Raw genomic sequence first — 21486 nt, 5'->3', positions numbered from 1 at the left:
GATCTGTCTCCTAAAACAAGGGACATAAAAGCAAAAATAAACAAATGGGACCTAATTAAATTTAAATGCTTTTTCACAGCAAAGGAAACCACTGACAAAATGAAAAAAGAAACCTACTGAATGGGAGAAAATATTTGTAAATGATATGACCAATAAGGGATTAATATCCAACATTACTGCAATACTTTTTATTGCTGAATAATATTCCACTGGATGGAAGAAACAGTTTGTTTATTCATTCAGCAGTTGGTGGGCATTTAAGTTGTTTACACTTTGCTATTATGAATAATGTCATCAACATTTATGTGCAAATTTTTATGCAGATGTACATCTTCATTTCTTTTGCACTGAGGGCTAGGAGTGGATTTGCCAGGATGATAAAGGGTTTTAACAGTGCTTGGAGTTGTTTTAAATTATATTTTGAGTTTAAATCATTTAAAGGTAATTATGTTCTGCCTTAATTTATTCACTTTAAAACTAGACGAACCAGAGAATGATATAATGATAAGTAGACAGATACAGAAAAATCTGGGTTCTGCCACAAATTAGCCTAATGTCCATGAGCAAATCACTTTACCTGCTAACTTCCATTGTCCCTGTTTGGAAAACAAAGAGATTAACATATGTGAGAGCATTTTGACAAGTTAAAGGCAGCTTCATATGTATCTATCATTATCACATATTGCCTCCTTGCTGAGAAATAGCTGTGTCCTATAGTGAATACATTAGCATTCCATTTTTAGGAACAGTATGCCCAAAATAGACCATTTCCTCAAAACCAAGACCATATTCTCATGCAATTTTCAGGTGCTTATGGCATCTCTCAAAGGATGGGAAAATGTATTTCTTTTTCATTATGTACTCCTATTTTCTTAAATAAAGAAAATACTGGAATTCCCTGGTGGCACAGCAAGTTAAGCATCCAGTGTTGTCTTTGCTGTGGCCAGAGTGCAACTGTGGTGTAGGTTCAATCCCTGGCCTGAGAATTTCCAAAATAAAATTAAAATTAAATAAAATAAATAAATTTGACATTTAAGAAAAAAGAAAATATTGTAAGGGGAACCCATGTGTCTTCTCTATGCAATATATTGCAGCACTTCCCTGGTAATATAAATGACTTTGGAAAAGAACATTGAGTTATATTCTCTTGGGTCGCTGAAGTCACAGTGAAGTTGTTCCACAGAGACTTGAGTTGGAAGTTTGGAGAAAATAAGCACTCTAGCACATAAAAATGTAAAATTTATAGTTAACTGTGTGACTGGAACAAAAGATTTGCTTTTAGCCAAACATTTGGGGATGATTAGCCTCAGAAATCTTCAGGTGGTCTGTTACTAAGTAGCCCTTCCCCTCAATTTAAAACAACTTATTATTGTCTCTCATGGTTCTGTAAGTTGCTGGATTCAGTAGGGTGGTTCCTACTAGGAGTCCTCCATGAAGTTTCACTCTGATATCTGGGGATGGAGTTATCAGAATGTCAGGCATCCAAGAAGGCCAGTAGTTTCTCTTTTAATACTTGAATTCAGGAGAATTTATCTCAGATTCGTTTGGCATTTAAATATTTTCAAATTTATGTCCATCAATACTTGTTGTTGTTGTTGTTGTTGTTGTTGTTGTTGTTGCTATTTCTTGGGCCACACCCGCGGCATATGGAGGTTCCCAGGCTAGGGGTTGAATCGGAGCTGTAGCCACCAGCCTACGCCAGAGCCACAGCAACGCGGGATCCGAGCCGCTTCTGCAACCTACACCACAGCTCACGGCAACGCCGGATCCTTAGCCCACTGAGCAAGGGCAGGGACCGAACCCGCAACCTCATGGTTCCTAGTCGGATTCATTAACCACTGAGCCACGACGGGAACTCCCATCAATACTTTTATATGATTGATGTTCGAGAGTCCTATTAGGTAGATAGATTAAGGATGAAAAAACAAAGATGAAAATGATTGTCCAAAACAATAAGGCAATGGGTGATGAAAAAAAAAAAAATCCCAGAATTGTCCTATTCCTGGTCCAGCATTCTTTTCATTACACCACATTTCTTCTCTGCTTCTAGGAGACCGTGGTCCATTACTGAAAACTGAGTAAAAAACAAAACAAAACAAAACAAAACACTTTCCCTTTTGAACAAAAATCTGTTTCTCAGTAATGTGCAGCAACTGACCTTTATACAGCCCTCTGTAATCTAGATTGAAATTATATTAAATCTATCTTCTACCTGGTAGCTCTTAAATACTTGAAAACTCAGTTATCTTCTAAAATATTCCCCTTTCCTTCCACGTTCTCAATCATCTGTATGAGTTCTTTTCCTCTTGTTTTGGCTTACATGTATTCATCAATGTTTTTCATATCTACATTTATTTATTTTGTCCTGAAATCAAGCAGTAGGTTTTTGGATCAAAGGCACAGTACTGTTATTTTACAGCAACAGTCGTGTTGATTCCCCATACCCCATTGTCTCCCTTCAAGGTGATACCATGGGAGCCAGGTGTAACCCTGCATGCACCGATGATTTTTTATTTGGCACCACAGAAGAATCCTGAAATTATGAATCCAGAAGTTTCTGCCACTCTCCACTCCAGAAAGACTGAGATAAAACTTGGCTCCCCATTGTTTTACAATCTTTTGAATTATAAACAGATGGCTCGCAGGATTTTGATCCCTGAAATATAAAAACGTAGCTCTTGGAGTTAAAGCGCTCTCGAGGTCTCTATTCAATCACTCTGCTACATCCAGTGGTTATCCTTACACTAAGTTTCCTTTTCTCAGAAGGTCATCATTACGTAAAAATGCTTTCTTTAAGTCCCACATGAGTGTGCCCAAGGGCTCAGTCTTCAGCCCACTGGTCATTTCATGCTACAAAACCTGCCCTAGCGTTTTTCATGCACCAAATACTACATAGATGTTATTGAGTCCTTTCTCTCTCCTTCATCACAGCTCTGTCCCTTTGCCTTTATATTTTCAATCTCAATTTCCAGTTGACATCTCCAGGAAGATGTCTTTGGGGCACCTCAAACTGAATATATTCCAAAAGAAATCATCTACCTTCCTTTCCTAAATCAGTCATACATACTAGGGCTATAGAGTCAACGAAGTGAAGAGCTTGATAATAACCTTTGTCCTCTCTAATTTACAGTTATGTCCTGCCTTCCTACTCTTTCCTACTACATCACCAGGTACGATTATGTACTCCTAAATGTCTACTGAGCACTAACTGTATGTCAGGCACTAAGAATCCAGCAGTGAACAAAGTAATCAAGTCCCCTGCTCACAAGGAGCTTATCCCAGTGGAGAAAGACAATAGGCAAATAAGCCAAAGATAACATAATATTACAGGTGGAAATAAATGTTATAAAGAAAGATAAAAAGATCCAGACATTTCTATTAACTAAATCACCAGACAGGATCATATTGGAAAACATCATCTATGACCTCTGCAACAGAACAGAAAAAAAAAAAAAAAAATTAAACCTCTTCAACCTAGCAACATTCCTGAAAAAAATGGTTCTTGCCCAAAATATAAATATGACAGAAATTGTGTTTTAAGGCAGCCACTACCTTCTTCCATGAAAAGATAACTTCCTATCTTCATGAAAAGATAGCACCATCTAGATGTACTCCTGTTAAAAGGGATTTCAAGCATTAACAAAAAAATGTGAACTTTTTTCCTCCTTACTCACATAGACCCCGAATATTGTCTTTATCCACGTTTTGTTCTAAGTATGTGCTACTTATACACAATCCTAGGAGAAGCCATTTGATCCGGAAGTAATTCAGGCAGGAGTGTATATGATTTGTGCAAGTCTTTTGAAGTGGAACTAGTTAATACCATATATTAAAAATATAGCAGAAGAAGGTTGATGAGGGGAATTGCTTCCAGAGAAACAAGACATGAACCAAAGGATAGGAAAGCTGAGAAATTCTCAGTAATAGCTCTTTTTTTCCCTCTCTTCTACACAGCAAACTGTCTCTCTTAAAAACAAACAAACAAAACAGCAGAAGTAGCTAGAGAAATAAAGGAGAATAATAATCAGAAAATACTTGTAAGTGGCCAAAGTTGGACTCTAAAAGGAGAATGTAAACCCCTTGTTCTATATTCCTCTTCAGTTTTCCTTGACAGGTTTTTATAAGCTGCAGCACAGTAGCCATTTTCCATTTCTCTACCACTGATTTTTGCAAGCTAAATCCTAGATAAATTCCTTTTGATGACATGGCAGAACTGGATATTACCTCCAATATTCAGATAGATGCTATAACTCTAAAAAACCAAATTGCAAAGTGACCACAATTAAGTCTCAACAGATTTGAAAGAAAAATTTGTGCCTCAAATAGACAGTCTCACACTTTGTCATATTTCTTCATCAAAAATAAGCCATTTTTTCATATACTTACTTTTGTAGTTCTTTCAAATCCTTCATGCTTGGATCTGTTTTTCTGGATTGAGATTTCTTTCTCCCTGAATCTGAACATCAATAAATTCTGACATCTCCCTTAAAACACTGGTACATCTTACAAGCTAATCTCCTTTGCGGCCTCATGAATTTGGGTCTGCATACAGTGAGAACTGTATATGAGATAAGGGGAGTTGGAGGCCAGAAATTCTCTCTATAAGTAATTTCCATAAACAACATCAATCTATGAACTTAACTGACATCAAGCAGAAGAAATGTAAAAGAAATTTATAATTTATAAAAAAAAAATTAGACATATTGGCAAGATACAGTGAAGACCTGAATTTCCTTACAATTTTTTTTGCTTTAAGAACAATAAATCAGGAGTTTTCTGCAGCAGAGATTTCTGACCTGGGAAAATTAGTAGAATAGAATTTTCCCAGAGATGTACTCACCTGCATAAAATTGTCTCCTAAAGAAGTGGAATGCAGGGAGAGAACAGCATGCAGATAAACATGTTGCAAAAGCAATTTCTTTCAGAGGGATCAAAATGTTTCTGTGAAGCTGCTACAACAGAAGTATACACACACACACACACACACACACACACACACACACAGAGCACATAACAGAGGAAATAGGGAAAAGCAAAATAAATAAGCATATTAGGTAAGCATTGACAGGAAAGATAAACTTTCCAAAATAAAGTCATAAGGTATAGTTCCCCTTTTATTTTTCTCTAAATTTGATTTCTCAAAGATTTCCAATGTCTCCTCTCATTTGGAGAATTCAACTTTCTTATTTAGAGGCAGTATTACCATAGTAAACATTTTAGGAACCTGGACTCAACAATCACTGGTGTTCATCCCTAGTAGGGTCCAAGTGGGAAATCTACTCTACCATCTCCCCAACACACAATAATGACGTTCCACGTTCACCTCCCCGCTAGGATGGAGTCAGAAAGGACCAGTGGAAAGACAAGACTTTTTAAAAGTCGCTCCATAGTAATGGGGATACCTCCACTGCATTGCCAATAGAGACCACATGGGATGTTGAAACTCCCACCCCTGTCAAGCAATAATAAGACTCCTACCCAACTGTCAATAAAGTCTAAAGAACCTGAGTTTTGACAACCACCTGACCTACAGGAAGCAATGCCCTCCCCTTTGCTGCTGAAATGGAATGATGGAAAACTAGCTAACACAGAAGGTTTAAATAAAAGCTAGCCATAATATAAAAAGCTCCAGGGTTCAATTTTAAAAAGATTTATTATACCAAGAACCGGAGGACTCAAAACAAAATGAAAAGAGTCGATCAATCAGTGCCAATACCAAGATGAGAGAGTTGTTAGAATTACCTTACAAAGAGTACCAAAAAAAAAAAATGCTTCAATAAGTGATTATAAACACTTGAATCAACTGGAAAAAAAAAACACAAGGAAAAATAAAATTTCAACGAAAAATAGAAGGTGTAAAGAAGAACCAAGTAGCAATTTTAGAACTGAAAAATATAATAACCAGCTCAGTAGATGGGTCTAACAGCAAAATGGAGTGGATGGAGGAAAGAAAGATTGAATTTAAAGACTGAGCAATATAAAGCAGTCATGTAAACAACCCAGAGAAAAGAGGTTGGAAAGAAATATCATAACTTTACAGACATTTAGGACTCTAACAAAAGAGCTGATATTCCTGTCATCGGAGTCCTAGAGAGTAGAAAGAGAAAAAAGAACCCCCCCCAAATAAATGGATGAAAACTTCACATATTTGGCAAGAGACATAAACCAACAGATTCAAGGTGACTGAATCCCAAGCATACTTTTCAATTCAACCATAAAATATTCTTTAGAAAACTTAAGAAAAGGCTGTTGTATTTGTCCATATTTTTGCTTACTGTATTCTTTCTTCTTGATGTTACAAATTCCTTCTAGCATTGTCTTTCTGTTTAGAGAACTTCCTTTAGCCTCTCATTCTTTAAGGTAGGTCTGCTTCTGACTAATTATTTTAGCTTTCCTTCCTCTGAGAATATCTTGAATTACTCTTCATTTCTAAAGAACATATCCACGGTCTATAGAATTCTGGGTAGATTTTTTTTTTCTTTCAGCAGATTTAAAAATGGGATGTTTGCTTCTTGCTTCTATAATTTCTGATGAGATCCCTTTTATCATTCTAATTTGTTTTCTTTATAAGTAAGACATTTTTTTCTCTGACTCCATTTAAAACATTACCTTTGCTTTAAGTTTTTTGAGGTTTAATTTTGATATGTTTAGGCAATGGATTTCTTTAAGTTTATCCTAAATCTGTCAGAGTGGATCAAAAAGCAAGAACCAACTAAATGTTCATTATTAAGAAACCCACTTTAAATTAAGGTCCATATAGATTGAAAGTAAAGGAATGGATAAGGGTGCATCATGCTAATGAGAAAAAAAGAAAGTAAAAGAACAGAAAGACAATGTAAGTAGAGAGATGGAAATCCTAAAAAAGAACAAAAAAATAATGCTAGAGATCAGAGCCATTGTAATGAAAATGTAGAACTCTTCCTCTTCACTATAATGTGAGGAATGACTTTTATGGAGTTAGTAGAGTAGACAAAATTGAGGAAGAAAATCTCTGCTAGAGGATTTATCAATAGAAACTTTCAAACCTGGAAAAAAAAGAGACCAATGGCTAAGAAAATCAGAACAAAATATCCAAGGGGACCATGGGAAAACTACAAAAGATATAAAAATGTATAATGGGATGACCAGAAAGAAAGAGCAAAAGGAAAAGAAAAAAATATTTGTGGAAACAACAAATGAGAATTTTCCTAATTTAATATCAAACAACAAACTACAGGTTGAAGAAGCTCAGAAGACATTAGTAGGACAAACGAAAAAAAATAAAAACCAAGAAAAACTATAACTAGGAATATCATTTTCAAAATACAAGAAATAAAAGGTAAAGAAGAAAAATCCTAAAAGAAGGTAGAAGGAGGAGTTCCCATTGTAGCTCATCATGTTAAGAACCCAACTTGTCAGGATGGAAGTTATATGAGGCTTCACTCAGTAAGTTAAGGATCCTGCATTGCCACAAGCTGCAGAATAGGTCACAGATGTGGCTTGGATCCAGTGTTGCTGTGGCTGTGGCATAGGCTGGCAACTGAAGCTCCAATTCAACTCCTAGCCTGAGAACTTCCATATGTCACAGGTGTGGCCTGAAAAGAAATAAGGAAGGAGGGAAGGAAGGAAGGAAGGGAGGGAGGGAGGGAGGAGGAAGAAAAGGAAAAGAGAAAGAAAGAAAGAAGAAGAAAGAAAGAAGAAGAAAGAAAGAAAGAAAGAAGAGAAGAAAGAACGACCATCACTACAAGAAAGACCTCCAGACTCACGCAGACTTACTTAAGTGCACGGCAGGCCTGCCGTCCTTCAGTAATGCAGGAAATTACGTAGCACTCCCTCACTCCCCCCAGCACGCGTCGCTCCCGAGCTATGGGAGTAAGAAAGAAAGCAAGAAAGAAGGATAGAAGGAAGGAAGGAAGGAAAGAAAGAACGCATGCATGGAGGGAGGAAGAAAGAAAGAGAAAGAAAGGAGGAAAAAGATATCTTACCTGTATTGGAACAAAGACAAGAATTATATTCAACTTCTCAAAATCATGCAGCAAGAGAGTGGAGTATAATATTTAAAGTGTTGAGAGGATGCCAACCTATTATTCTGTACCCTGTAAAATTATCCTCCAAAAGGGAGTGATAAAGTCTTTTTCAAACAAAAATTGAACAAAGAGTTCTCATTGTGGTATAGTGGAAATGAATCTGACTAGTATCTTAGTATCCGTGAGGATGCGGGTTTGATCCTTGGCCTTGCTCAGTGGGTTAAGGATCTGGCATTGCTGTGAACTGCAGTGTAGATCACAGATGTGGCTCAGATCTGGCGTTGCTGTGGCTGTGGCTGTGGCACAGGCTGCTGGCTGTCGCTCTGGTTCGACCCCTAGCCTGGGAAATTTCAGTGTAGCCTTAAAGATACAAAAATAATAATAATAATAATAATTGAAGAAAGCTGTTGCCAGTAGACCAGTTCTGCAAAAAATGTTAAAAGAAGTTCTTTAAAGAGAAAAAAATAACATAAGTCAGAAACTAAGATCTGTATAAAGAAAGAAAAGCATCAAAGGAGGAATAAGTACAGGTAAAATTAAATTTCTTTTTGATTGCTCTAACATACAATAGTCAGTTCAAAATAATAATAGAATAATAGTAACAATGTATTCAAACATGATTTTACATGTATATGTACATACATGTATATATATGCAAAGATACAAGGGATAAGAAGGAAGAATTAGGATTATTTTATTATAAAATATCATACTACCCATAAAGTGTCAAAGTGCCGTAGTGTTATTACAAAGTGAACTTGAATTAGTTGTAAATGTACGTTGCAAACTCTAGGGCAACCACTAAATAAAAGTTTTCAAAAAAGAGAACTACAGATTCCCTGGTGGCTAGCAGTTAAGGACCCATTGCTGTCATTGTTGTAGCTAGGGTTTGATCCCTGGTCTGGGAACTTCTGCATGCCATGAAAGGAGAGAAACTAGAATTATATAAAATGCTCAATTAAAAACACAAAACACAGAAAAAGAGTGGATGATAAAGAACAAGGGTGACAAACAGATATTAGTAACAAATTTGGGAAATATTGATCCAACTCTATCAATAATTACCTTTAATATCAGTAGTCTGAATATATCAATTAAAAGACAGAAACTGTCAGAATCCATCAAAAAACATGACCCAACTATACGTTGCCTACAAGAAACCCACTTTAAATATAAAAGCACATATAGATTAAAATAAGTGGAAGTTTGTACCCTTTGACCAACATCTCTCCATTTCCTCTAACCCCCACCCCCGGCCCCTGAAACCACCAATACACTCAATTTCTATGAATTCAGCTTTTTGACATTTTACACATCACGCTGTAGATCTTAAACTTACATAATAGTGTATGTCACTTATATCTCAATAAAGCTGGTGGCAGTGGGGGAAATAGAAATTTCTCATCCATTTTTCCAAGAGCTACTGTTATCCCTTTTGTCTTCAGAAGACCTTTGTAATTCTTACCCTGATACCTGATCTCCTGATTTGTCTTCAGGAGGCCCTTTGTAGTTCCTACCCTTTAGCCCCCTAAAGGTGATCTGCCTTCCCAAGAGTAGCCAAGGTAACATTTCTGTCAACTCTCTGGCTGGAGCAGGGAAGAAAAAGAAATATGTGTTGAATTAGTAGTATGGCATCCTACTCAAAATGTTTAAAACAGACCATTTGATGGCTCTGTCTAGCAGATCCTTTGCCATTTAAGTAACAATAGTTTTCTTTCTCAGCTCCTTCTATAGGTGACCATGAACACTGTGGATAGACTGAAATCCAGTGAGCCATTTTGCAAAATAAACACATTCTGAGCTTCAGGAAATAGACTCTAAGATAGTGAAAAGGCCATAGGTGAGGCTTTATTATGCTGATTTAGAATGGAGGTTAAATATGTCTAAAGAAACAGAGTTGATTTTTCACCTGAGAATGACAAAGTAGGAGAATATTGCAGAAATATCTATGAAGCACACGAGGTTATCTGTGCCATCTGCTGGCAATTAATGTGATTCCTTGAAGAGGTATAACAATCCAGGACCATGTTCTATTTGCAGAAATGAATGTACAGTCCCACAAGTGGCATTCAGACAGAGTATTATTAGTGGTAGTCTAAATCTAGCCCAGATGGAAGGCTTGCTTGGAATACAAAATAGTCTCAGTCTTGAGACTACCTGTAAGCCAATAGCACCACTAGAAAAATGAAAAGAAACTGTATGGTTGTATAGCTTCCAAATCTCTATTGTCAACTGTCTCAAACCAGTTTAGTTTTTTCTCATCATAAGATCTTTTCTGGTAAATGTCCAAGATCCCAATAATTATTGGGTTTATTACCAAGTGGCATATTATAGTGTAATCTTGTAAGAAGTTTCAGCCATGCAGACGTTTAAACAAATACAAACATTTGCTATCAACCAAGCACCAAAACAATCATGAGATGTCCTCATTCTCTGTCTTTGCAGACAATGCCAAGTGCCTTTCATGCAACTCTCATTCCAGAGTAAATGTGACAACATTCTTACAGCAGTTTCAGCTATCTTTGTAGTCAGATCAGATACCAGAATCTTCTGTTAAGTGAAGGGACACAAGACGGAATGAGTTCTAGATTTATTCTAGGGTGCCTCTCCAAAAGTTCCTGGGCTGCCCAGATTCTTATATCTAATTGCTGAAAAGGCAGATGTACTTGTATAATATTTCTAATAAACTACATGTTTGTTCATTACTCATTTCACCAATGCAAAAGTTATTTCTCACATCTCTTATGCTAATTAACAAACTACCTAGTGCAGTGATTCTCACATTAAATGTTCACAGAATCCACTGGGAGTCTTGTTAAAAGGTAGCTCTGATCCATAATGTCTGGATTGAGGGCCTGAGACTGTACGTTCTAACAAGCTCATAGGTGATGCTTGCACTACTGGTCTCTGGACCACACTTTGAATAGCAAGAGGCTAGTTCAGATTTAGATGGCTATGTTAAAGTGCCTGCTTGAGCCTGCTCTGAAGTATGAACTTCTGATAAGAATCTTTAAAATGTTCACTAGCCACCTTTTGGATTTGAATAGAATATATCAAGTGTTTTTAGTTAGTTTTGTTCTGTTTTAATTAAAGTATAGTTGATTTAGAATTAAGAAACACAGAGTAGGATTCCCCCAATAGAAAAATGCAAAATAGCAACATGACACTTAGTCTTATAGCACAACATCCAGGCTAGGGATTGTAGAAGTGAACAAGCTGTGTGCCAAGCCACTTACCAACAGAGGGTGAGATCTGGGATTCTAAATATTTACTGGGTGAAAATGCTGGAAATCAAAATCTTCTGTAATATGAACAAATGATCTACTAATCACCCCTCATAATGGGCTAGTAATTGCCTCACTATTGGTCTGAAAATTGCTTTGAATTAAACTAACCAACTGCAAAGATGGGTTACAAGGTTAAAACTATAAAAATTAAACTACCTGCCTCCCATTATAGATGAGTTGACTGAAAGTGTTACACAGATACTCTGAGATTTCACCCGGGTTGATGTTTTTGGGACTTAAAAGAATGCATTAGAAAAACTCTGTGCTTGTTAAATTCCATTTAAAATGGCTTTGCTGTCTAATTTTATTGGCCTTCTGAGAAATTGTCAGATAATATTTTATTAACCCAGGATACGCACCTAAAAGCACTTAACATTTTCTCCACATATGAACAAGATGCATGTTTTCTGCTTCTAGCTTCTCAGGAGTTGATAAAATAAAAAGTAAAATTGTACACATAAAAAGATGGAGTTGTCAACATTATAGACATCAAAATGTGTATAGATGTAATACAGATGTTAAATATATATATTAGATATAAAATTAGAGAGATGGCATTTGCAGTCTAGAGAATCCTAGACTCAGAGAAAACTATGTTCAAATTTCTGAGGTATTTTCTCCCTGTGTTACATTGTATAATGTACTGCCTATTTCTAAAATCCAGTTTCCTGGTGTATGAAATGTAGATCTATTTTTTTTTCCTAGTGCTAAATGATTTAGTGGGAAAATCAAGCAAATGTGCTTGCTTATCATAGTGCCTGATAAACAGCCATTTCTTGATAATTATTTGTCTGATATGAAACAAAATAAATATAAATGTTGGGGAAAGAGCCTAAAACAAAGCCATCCTGACTAGTTTTTTTCCATTTGGGGGTAGGAAACTCCTACCTGTGAGATTTGATGGGTCATGAAAAACCTTCTGTCTGGAAGTATTTCCACTCCTGGCTCTGTTGTCTTAGGTGTCCCTATGTCATACTTACATTTGAATTAAGACAATCAAACCACATTTTAAAATTCATATGTTCAGTATCTGTAACAGGCAGAATATTAACCTCCAAAGTGGTCCACGCCCTAACTTATAAATATGTTACCTTAATTGGCAAAATGAAATGTGCAAATGTGATAAAATTAAGGACCCTGAGATGGAGAGATTAGATTATCTTGCCAGGACCAATTTAATCACATAGTCCTTAATCAGAGAATTTTTCCAGGTTAGGTCAGAGATGAAACAGAAGGAGGAGGAAAGATGCAAAGCATTCCTAAATTCAATGATTTATTGCTACTTTTGAAGACAAACGAAGGTGGTCAAATGCAGAGAGCATTACAAACTAGTAATGAGCTTCCAATGACAGACAACAAGAAAACAGGGATCTCAGTCCTATACCCACAAGGAACTGAATTCTGCTAGCAATAGGAATGAAAAGGAAACAGATAATCCCCCTAGAGTCTCCCAAAGGAAACACAGCCCTGCCAATACCTTGGTTTTAACTCAGTGAAACCTTTATCAGGCTCATGAACTTTGGAACTTTAAGATAATAAATTTGTGTTGTTTAAGCTTTAGGTAAAAGAGTCTGGCCTCACCCAAAGAGAAGTCTCCACTTTAACCCCATCTTTTAGGTGGTGATCTCTAGGCCCCTGGAATATCTGCCTGATAAAGGGGTCTTTGTCTGCCTCTGGGATTTGGTCACTAGGCAGTCTAACCATATTACTTACAATGGAGGCTTTGGATCACACAGTATGAGAACAAATCTAGTACCAAGAAACTAGAGATTAAACATGTCAGCCTGAAGTCAGGGAGAAGTTGAAACAGCCTCCTGGGGAATCTGTGATTGAGCCTTAATAAAAATTCTGGACACCAAAGTTTGTGGGTGAGCTTCCCTGGCTGACAATACTTCGCGTGTATTGTCACACCTAGTGGCCTGGAGGAGGTAACACCCTCCATGACTCCAGTAAGAGAGGAAAGCCAAAAGCTCTGTATTTGGACCCTCCCTCCTCTCCCCCCAGGCTTTGCTCTATGTGTCTCTTTCTTTGGTTAATTTAAACCTGTATCTTTTCCCTATAATGTCATCCAGTGAGTAGTGAGTTCTTTCAGTGAGTTCCATGAGCCATTCTAAAGAATCATCAAACCTGAGTGACTCTGAGGACCCCCAAATTTGCAGCCAGCTGGTCTGCACTAAGTGATCTTGGGAAATTCCAAACTTGTGGCTGGTATTTTAAGTGATGGTGTTGCTTAAACTCAGCCTCTGTCCAGCAGTGCCAAAAAGAGAGGAGTCAGAGTTTGGGGTGAAGTAGAAAAGTAGTTTTTATTGCTTTGCCAGGCAAAGAAGACCACAGCAGGCTAAAAATTTTTCCCTCCCTTGAAAGAGAACAGGGTCTTATAGCTTAAGAGTGGAAAATAGGGCCACAGATAAGGATCAGGGTAGATGCAACCTTGTATTCTTCTTCAAAGTTGCTGTCAGGCAGTCCTGGGACAGGTTCTGGTGGTCCATGAGGCTATTGCACCGGTGACCTTCTTCCTGGAGTGAAGAATGCTTCATCAAGTAGTTAACATATTCAGTTTGTTCAGGGTTTTTGTCCTGTAGCAGAGGTCAAAGATATTGTAATGTGTATTCCTTAAGGGGAACCAGGACTCTGCCCCAAGGCTGCATTATTGTTTCTTGACTGCTCCTCCCTTATATCTGCATCCCTTCCCTTCCCTCATCAGCAACAATTTGAACCTGCCCTTTGGAACTTAGTGAAAGCCATAGAGGCTGAACCATGCCTATTTCCCACAAACAAGAAATGGGGAATACAGAAAGGCTTTTTGTGCCCAGGAGCCACACAGGGTCCTGCTCAGCATCAAGGGTAGTCTTGTGGAGATTGCCCTCTCAGACTTTGCCGTTTAGCCAGCTCTATGCAAGTTACTAAATTTGGTAGTAAGTTGTTTTGGCAGCAACAGAAAACTGATACAAAAACTAACAATAATAAAAAGTTTAAAAAATAAGTATCTTACTGGGAATACCTCACTGTCTAAAGGATGAAGTTGGAATAGTAGGGACCACTTGGGAGATGGGACAAGAGAAGAAGAGAGTAAAGCTGAGGCAGCAAATTTCCAGCCTGGGTGTGGAACTACAGCAGAGAAATCCACACTGAGTAGGGGAGAGTGTGGCGGGAGGAATCATCCTAAGAATATTTAGTCAGGAAACAGAAAGGCTTAAGGGATTCAACCCAATTATATTAGCCATAAGGGAGTTTCTGTCAGCCAGCACAGAGAGTTTCTTTCTCAGACCCTGCTTTCAAGTAGAGGTTTAAGAAATCTCTCCTGGGTGCAATTACTGGTGAATAAGCCTCGATCTCAATACAGCAAGCGTAACCAGTACAGCCTCTTTCTAGGAACTCATTTTTAAATGAGTTGGTGGTAGGTAAGGGGTTTGTTTTCTGATATACTGTCTCTTCTATTATCCTCTGCTCAATTTATTATGCGGTCATCATACGCACCAAAATGCTTGCCTGTGGGGCTCAGTTGAAGCCTTGGATAACTTCCAGTATCAATCAGGCAAAATGGCTCCTCTGAGTTGCTGTGGTTTGAGACCCTCTAAGGAGTCACATTCCCATCTTATTGGTTCTTATGAAGATATTTCAAACAATCACAAATGAAAATGTTCCTTCTAAATTCCTCATTGGCTGAGTTGAATATTCACACAGTGTACAAAGGTAAACTTAAGAGATGTTAGGAACCGGTTCCTTTCCAAGTAACTCAGTCAAGGAAAAAGGATTTCTAGGTTCACTGAGGAGTGGCCCAGTGCTAATCACCTCTAGCATTGCAGATCCAGCAGACTTGCTTCTACCATCTCTTACCTGTGCCACATCTGGTGATTTCCTAGCTAGAAACCCTTGAGTCTAGCCCTTGAATGAAGAATCCTCCCATATCAATGTCAAGTTTTGTTTAATGCCCCCATTGCTGAAGCAATTGACGTCTACTCACACGATCAGGCGTTGATTATGAAAATCAGGATAAATACAATGCTGGCTGTTACCTGAATCATACTAGACGAATTTAGAGATAGCAACTTAATCCAGCTGTATTCCAACAACCCCTAAAAGAAAAAAATGATATGTTTTAGGATTGCTGAGACCAATCAAGTAAGACTGGGTATTAGGCAGTCACGTCAGCCTCTTTTATGAAGTTTTACGGTTCTTATGGAGACTATACCTTGTGTATTATTTAAGACTTTGGCTTTTATCTGAATAAAAGGGATAACCATTGGGTAAGCAGCACACTGTCAGCATATCAAGTAGAAGGTGATAACACTACATAAAAGAAGAAGCATTTGGATATTCCTATATGCAGTTGCTAATAGGACAGTGGATCAAATTTCTGCTTGGGCCACAAATCAAGGCTTGGTAAATTTAAGGAAATTGAGATTATATCAAGCATCTTTTCCAACCACATTGCTATGAGGTCAGAAATCAACTACAAGAAGGAAAAAAAAAACCTACAAAAAAACAACTACTTGAGGTCTAAACAATATATTACTAAACAACCAAAGGATTGCTGAAGAAATCAAAAATATCTAGACACAAGTGAAAATGGAAACATGACAATCCAAAACCTATGGGATGCAGCAAAAGCAGTTCTAAGAGAGAAGTTTATAGCAACGTAACTTACCTCAGGAAACACGAAAAATCTCAAATAAACAATCCAACCTTATACCTACATCAACTAGAGAAAGAAGAACAAACAAAACCCAGGGTTAGTAGAAGGAAAGAAATCATAAAGATCAGAGCATAAATAAATGATATAGAGACAAAGGAAACAATAGGGAATATCAGTGAAACTAAAAGCTAGTTCTTTTAAAAGATCAACAAAATTGATAAAGCTTTAACCAAACTCACCAAGAAAAAATACGGGAGGGGAGGGTTCAAATCAGAAATGAAAGAGAAGTTACAGCTTACACAACAGAAATAAAAAGGGTCATAAGAGACTACTGCAGGAAACTATATGCCAATAAAATGTACAAACTAGAAGAAATAGACAAATTCTTAGAAAGGCACAATCTCCCAAAACTGAACCAGGAAGAAATAAGAATGGTCCAGGCATGCTTTGGGAACAATTCTATGTCTCTGGAATTGCCATCCACTATTACATGGCTGTGACAGAAGAGTCTAGGCTCAACAGAGGGTAGTGTATAGTTGTGCTTGTCTCTAAGATGACACCTAATCAAATTCTGCTTGGTATGATACGGAACTGACACGGACGAGTGTCTATGACACTTGTGGGAAATTTGTGAGTTTCCATTTAGAAATCACATTAATTCATTCTTAAAAAGAGTCAGGAGGAACTCCCAAAGTAGTTTAGATAGCCTTAACTCAAACAGAAAATGATATGTCGTCTATAGCCATACCACCCTGAACATGTCTGATCTCAGAAACTAAGCAGCGTTGGGTCTGGTTAGTACTTGGATAGGAGAAAATGATGTGTCAATTTCTCTCTCACACCTTTATTTTGGTCAGGGATCTCAGGAGAGGGAAAAAAGGTAGAGTAGTATTTTGAGAAGGGCTCTGATAGCAGGTACAGTCTAATGTTGGGTGAAGTGTTCTAAGAAGCCAGGTAAAGGAAGAGCTACTTACCTATGGGTGAGGACCTGAGCACTCTGATTCTCAATGTCTCTCACAGACCATTCTTTCTCATCTCTAATATGTGGTACACTGGAGTTTTTATTCCTCCTTCCAAAATGGCTCTCAAATTCATCCTTCCATTGTCCACTGCCTAGTAACCCCTCTAACTAAGAGAATGTGCCAATCTCTTATTTGGTCCCTCCTGTCTCCAATTTCTATCATACTCTGTTGCCCAGCCAACCATCTTGAAGCACCTGTTCATTTGTATGCAAACTCCTTAACCCAGCATATATGTTTTTTTTTAAATTCAGGCTTTTATCTCTGAGCTCTATTTTATGCTTTCGTTCTAGTTTTTATCCAAAGTTATTTACTGCCCCTGTAAACATTGTGCCCTTGAGAATTTCCCTCTGGTATTACTTTTCCTGAAGTAGCTCCCTCTGTGTTCCTTCCTAACATCCAAATACCACACTTGCATCCAGATCAAACTCTGGCTTGACCATGAAGAGTTCCCTGATCCTCTGTCCTGGGACACCTCACTCCTGTGCTCTTTTAGCAAATCAGGCTGCATTTTTTCGTCATCTTAATTCATATGCTCCTTTTATTTTATCGTTCATTAGACTGTAAACTCAGAAAATATAAAATTATTATCTGGTATAACTTAAGGTCTGTCATTGTGTGCACAAAAGCCTGGCATGTGATCCAAATATAATAAATATTACATGATTCAACCACAACTCTGACTTTTCCATTTTACTACCTAGGCATTTATTTACAGAAGCCTTACGGTGTGGTGATGAAGAATTTTGCCTTTGAGAGCCAAACTATCTAGATTTGAATCTTGGCTCTGTCCCTTAATATCCGTGTAACCTTAGGCAAGTTACTTTTCATCAAGATAATAAAGACCTCACAGGGTCATCCCAAGAATTAAATGAGCCTATATGAGTAAAGCATTTAAAACAGTGCCTAGTACACAGTAAATATTGAATAAAGGTTAGCAAATTCATTTAGCTAAACTCTCCCTCAAGGCTCTGATCATTGAATAACAAAGGACAGGGTGGTGGGTTGTGCAGAGTTTTGTTCAGAATGAGAAAGCGTCTGGAGAAGAAAGGGGCTGGCAGATTCTTCAGTCCAGGAAAAGTGAGCCGGGATGAAGAAATCCACCAAGACAGACAGGACTAAGGTCTGGAGTCCGAGCTGGGCAGAAACTAGTGACCAGGATGTCAGTCTGCAAGGGCAGCTCTGTGAAAAGCACATCTAGTCCCAGGGTAGTGGCAGTTTCCTGTTTCCTCCATGTTTCCTTTCCCTTCTAAGAGCAGGCAGTGCTGGAAACCCAGGAGAAAATACAGCCACAGGAAGTCAAAGGCCTTCATTTGGGCCCAGCGCTGAAGAAGCAATAACAAAGATCCATCCCACCTCACACAAACATAACCAGAGCATATGTGTTACCATCCAGAGTTCTTGGCCTCCTTAATTGATAGAAATTGATAAGAAAACAGACATGAAAATTCAGGCAAGATTTTGATAGGTCCCCTGCTGCAGTAAGGGAAAGAGAAAACAAACAACAGTTTCCTTTCCTTACTTGCTCACTGAGAGAGGGTATGGGCACGAGCTGGTTCCTTATATGGGGCAACAGTAGGGGCAGGTCCAGGGGTCCGGCCAAATGGATGGCTTAGGTGGTCTGCCCACCCCTTAGGTGGTGGTGTGTGCAGGGGCATGTGCAGTACCCTGCTTTTGCTTCTGGCTCTTGGCTCTTCAGAAATGGCAGCTAGGATTTTAGTTTTTGTATCTTCCTGCCCATAATATGCCCCAGCTCTGCATGTATGCAGTTATTTTTAATCCATTATAATTTCTTTGTATTTTGTTGCTTGAAATGTTTGTCTAGGTGCAAATATTACAGCCACTGCAGCAAAGGGTCCCAGATTCCAGCCTGTCTTATATGCAGCTCACCCATCCCCTGTACTAATCCTACAGACAGATCAGTGACCATCTCAAAATTCCACATCAAGTCGTACCATTTTTTTTTTAACCTCCAAAATTGTAGGTCATGTGCTGCAAGGAATGCAATGCAAAATAGCAATACATGCACCCTTCCTTTAGTACCTAACTCATTTTCTCCTCATAAAACATTCAAAGAATTTTAAAATTATTACTTCATGCCTGAGTCATAATGTTGTTAAAGCTTATAAAAATCATTTCAGTGTTAATTCCCCTGACTCAACTTTCTTAAATAATCTTCCTCAGAGGTTGTATATAATTTAACCAGAAAAAGTCTTAAAAAAAAAAAAAAGAAAGAAAGTAATCAGAAAATGTACAAAGAAAAATAAAATAACTTCTAGGTGGATAAAGGGGTTGGAGTTGGGAGCTGTGAGTTTCACTCATTCACTCCTTTGCTATAAAACGATCAGGTGACCCCGTCCTTTGCCCATCAGGTATCCCTACCACCCACAATGCATTCAGTGGTGCCAGATGCAGCCAAATGAAATTATTGGGTTTTGTTAAGTTTTTTAATTCTTTCTCACCACAACCTGGCCAACCAATCCAGAATGAGTCAAAGTCATGCTGAAAGCAACTCAGGCATAATGTATAAGAGCAAAAGCATTTTGGCTTTCTCTGGAATCCCACAAAGGAGCTGTTCATGTGCTGGGTGGCTCATTGTGATATGGAAGAGTCAGGAACCCACACCCACAATCATCAGTCATAGAACTGTCAAAGGGGAGCCGGAGCCTGAGCTGCTACTGCAGGAGGACCATGAGGACATGGAACCAGAGGGAGCATAACCAGAACTGCAGGGCTGGCAGAAGATGCAGAGGCAGCATGGATTATCACTTTTCTAACAATACAGTCCATAAAACTCTCATTGACATTCTCAAAAAAGACCATGACTTGAAAAGGATTAAGTCATTTTCCCAAAGATCAAAGAGACATCCTCCCAGAGGAGGTCCTGAAACAGCATTTTAATGAGTTAAAGGGAGCCCTTAGAAAGCTCTGGGCTGAGCAGTTGGTCTCTTATACAAGAGGTGGACCCTACTGCATAGGAGAGTATTAAGCCACTAGATGACTCCAGAAGTCAAAGAGCATGGAGCTAATTCTGTAAAATGACAGTCCAAGAAAGGGAAGTTGCCATTTGCATGAGAGCAGAGTGAGAAACTGTAGAGCTTTACCAAAAAGCACACATTCAGTTGGACAGGCTACCACAAGTGCCTTTACTGGTTGATGGGCCATGTTTATCTGCCTAGTTGAATGACTAAATGCTTAACATAGTGAAAGACTACATTTTTTTCCTTTTTTTAAAATTTTTTTATTATAGTTGATTTACAATGTTCTGTCCATTTCTGCTGTCCAGCAAACTGACCCACTTTTATATTTATTTACATTCTTTTTTTCACATGATCCTCCGTCATATCCCATCACAAATTTTTATATGTAGTTCCCTGCACTATATAATAGGAGTTCATTGCTTAGCAACTCCAAATGAAAGACTACATTGTAAACCATGGCACAACAGCATCTGAGTCTCCAGTACAAATACAAAAAAAAAAAGAAGAAGAAGAAGAAGAAGAAAGGAAGGAAGGAAGAAGGAAGGGAGGGAGGGAAGGAGTAAGGAAAAAAAGAAAGAAAGAAAAGGAAATAAAGAACACAATGATAGAAAACCCTGGAGGCATCACGGTACAATTTTGTAAGGTGAATGATGAATTTAGTGCCCAAGATGACAGGTTCCAGTCTTATGAACGCACTTTAAATCATTCTGAGGACATACACATAGCTCTGAAATGAACTTCATCACATGGCACATAGAGCTCAGTGTTGATTATCACTTCTGGTGGAGGAGATGGCTGATGGGAATGGACGCCTTAAAGCATCCCCCAAATAGGTCATCACACTTTGATGCCTTATGAAACCTGGACTTGAAGGGTAATGTCTTAGTAATAGAAGAAATAGAACACTTCAAAAAGATTCTCTGGGCAGACATGAACATTCAGAGTTGAAATTGAGAGACAACTGGACAGAAGAGAAGTTATAGGAGTGTGAGCAGAGCACAGAATGAATATGACTCTCTGCAGAAGGATCAAGCAGGGTGTGTGAGTCCAAACAATGCCAGTTTAGTAAATGGAAATGAAATGACTAATCAGTTTCCTGCAGTTACTCCAGGGCAAGAGGCTGAGAGAGGTGTCACATTAGATGCTGAAAATGTGACTCTATGAACCACCAATAATAACAAAGGCAGAAACTTCATCTTTCAAATAACCATTAGCTTGAATAACAGAGAAGTGGTTGCTGACAACTGGTTACTTGAACAATCATGTGGTTCTTTTGGATACTCATTGCTTCACCTTGGATGGAAAGTGTTAGTGTTTTAGATTTTTGGATGACTGGCTTTGGTCTGCAGGGTTTTAGGATAGCTGTTCTCAACCCAGTTTAATTGCGATTGATAAAAATAGTCATGTTCGTCTCTCAGGCTATTGGAAATGGAAAATACCTACAGGATTCACTTTAGAACATTTTAGCAATGAGATACTTAAATGTTGTGGACAAAACCATAATGCAGTCAATTTTATTTTTTAGTATAGTGTTCATTAAAATACCATATCACAATA

General features: G+C 38.1%; 1 pseudogene; it reads left to right on the top strand.

Moving 5' to 3' along the window:
* LOC125128449 (cytokine receptor-like factor 3) overlaps positions 1-21249 on the top strand; it is a 94108-nt pseudogene extending 72859 nt beyond the window's left edge.
* Positions 21250-21486: the final 237 nt, after the last annotated feature.

Source organism: Phacochoerus africanus, chromosome 5 (assembly GCF_016906955.1).
Source record: "Phacochoerus africanus isolate WHEZ1 chromosome 5, ROS_Pafr_v1, whole genome shotgun sequence".
Lineage (NCBI taxonomy): Eukaryota > Metazoa > Chordata > Mammalia > Artiodactyla > Suidae > Phacochoerus > Phacochoerus africanus.
This window is presented reverse-complemented; position numbering and strand designations above follow the sequence as displayed.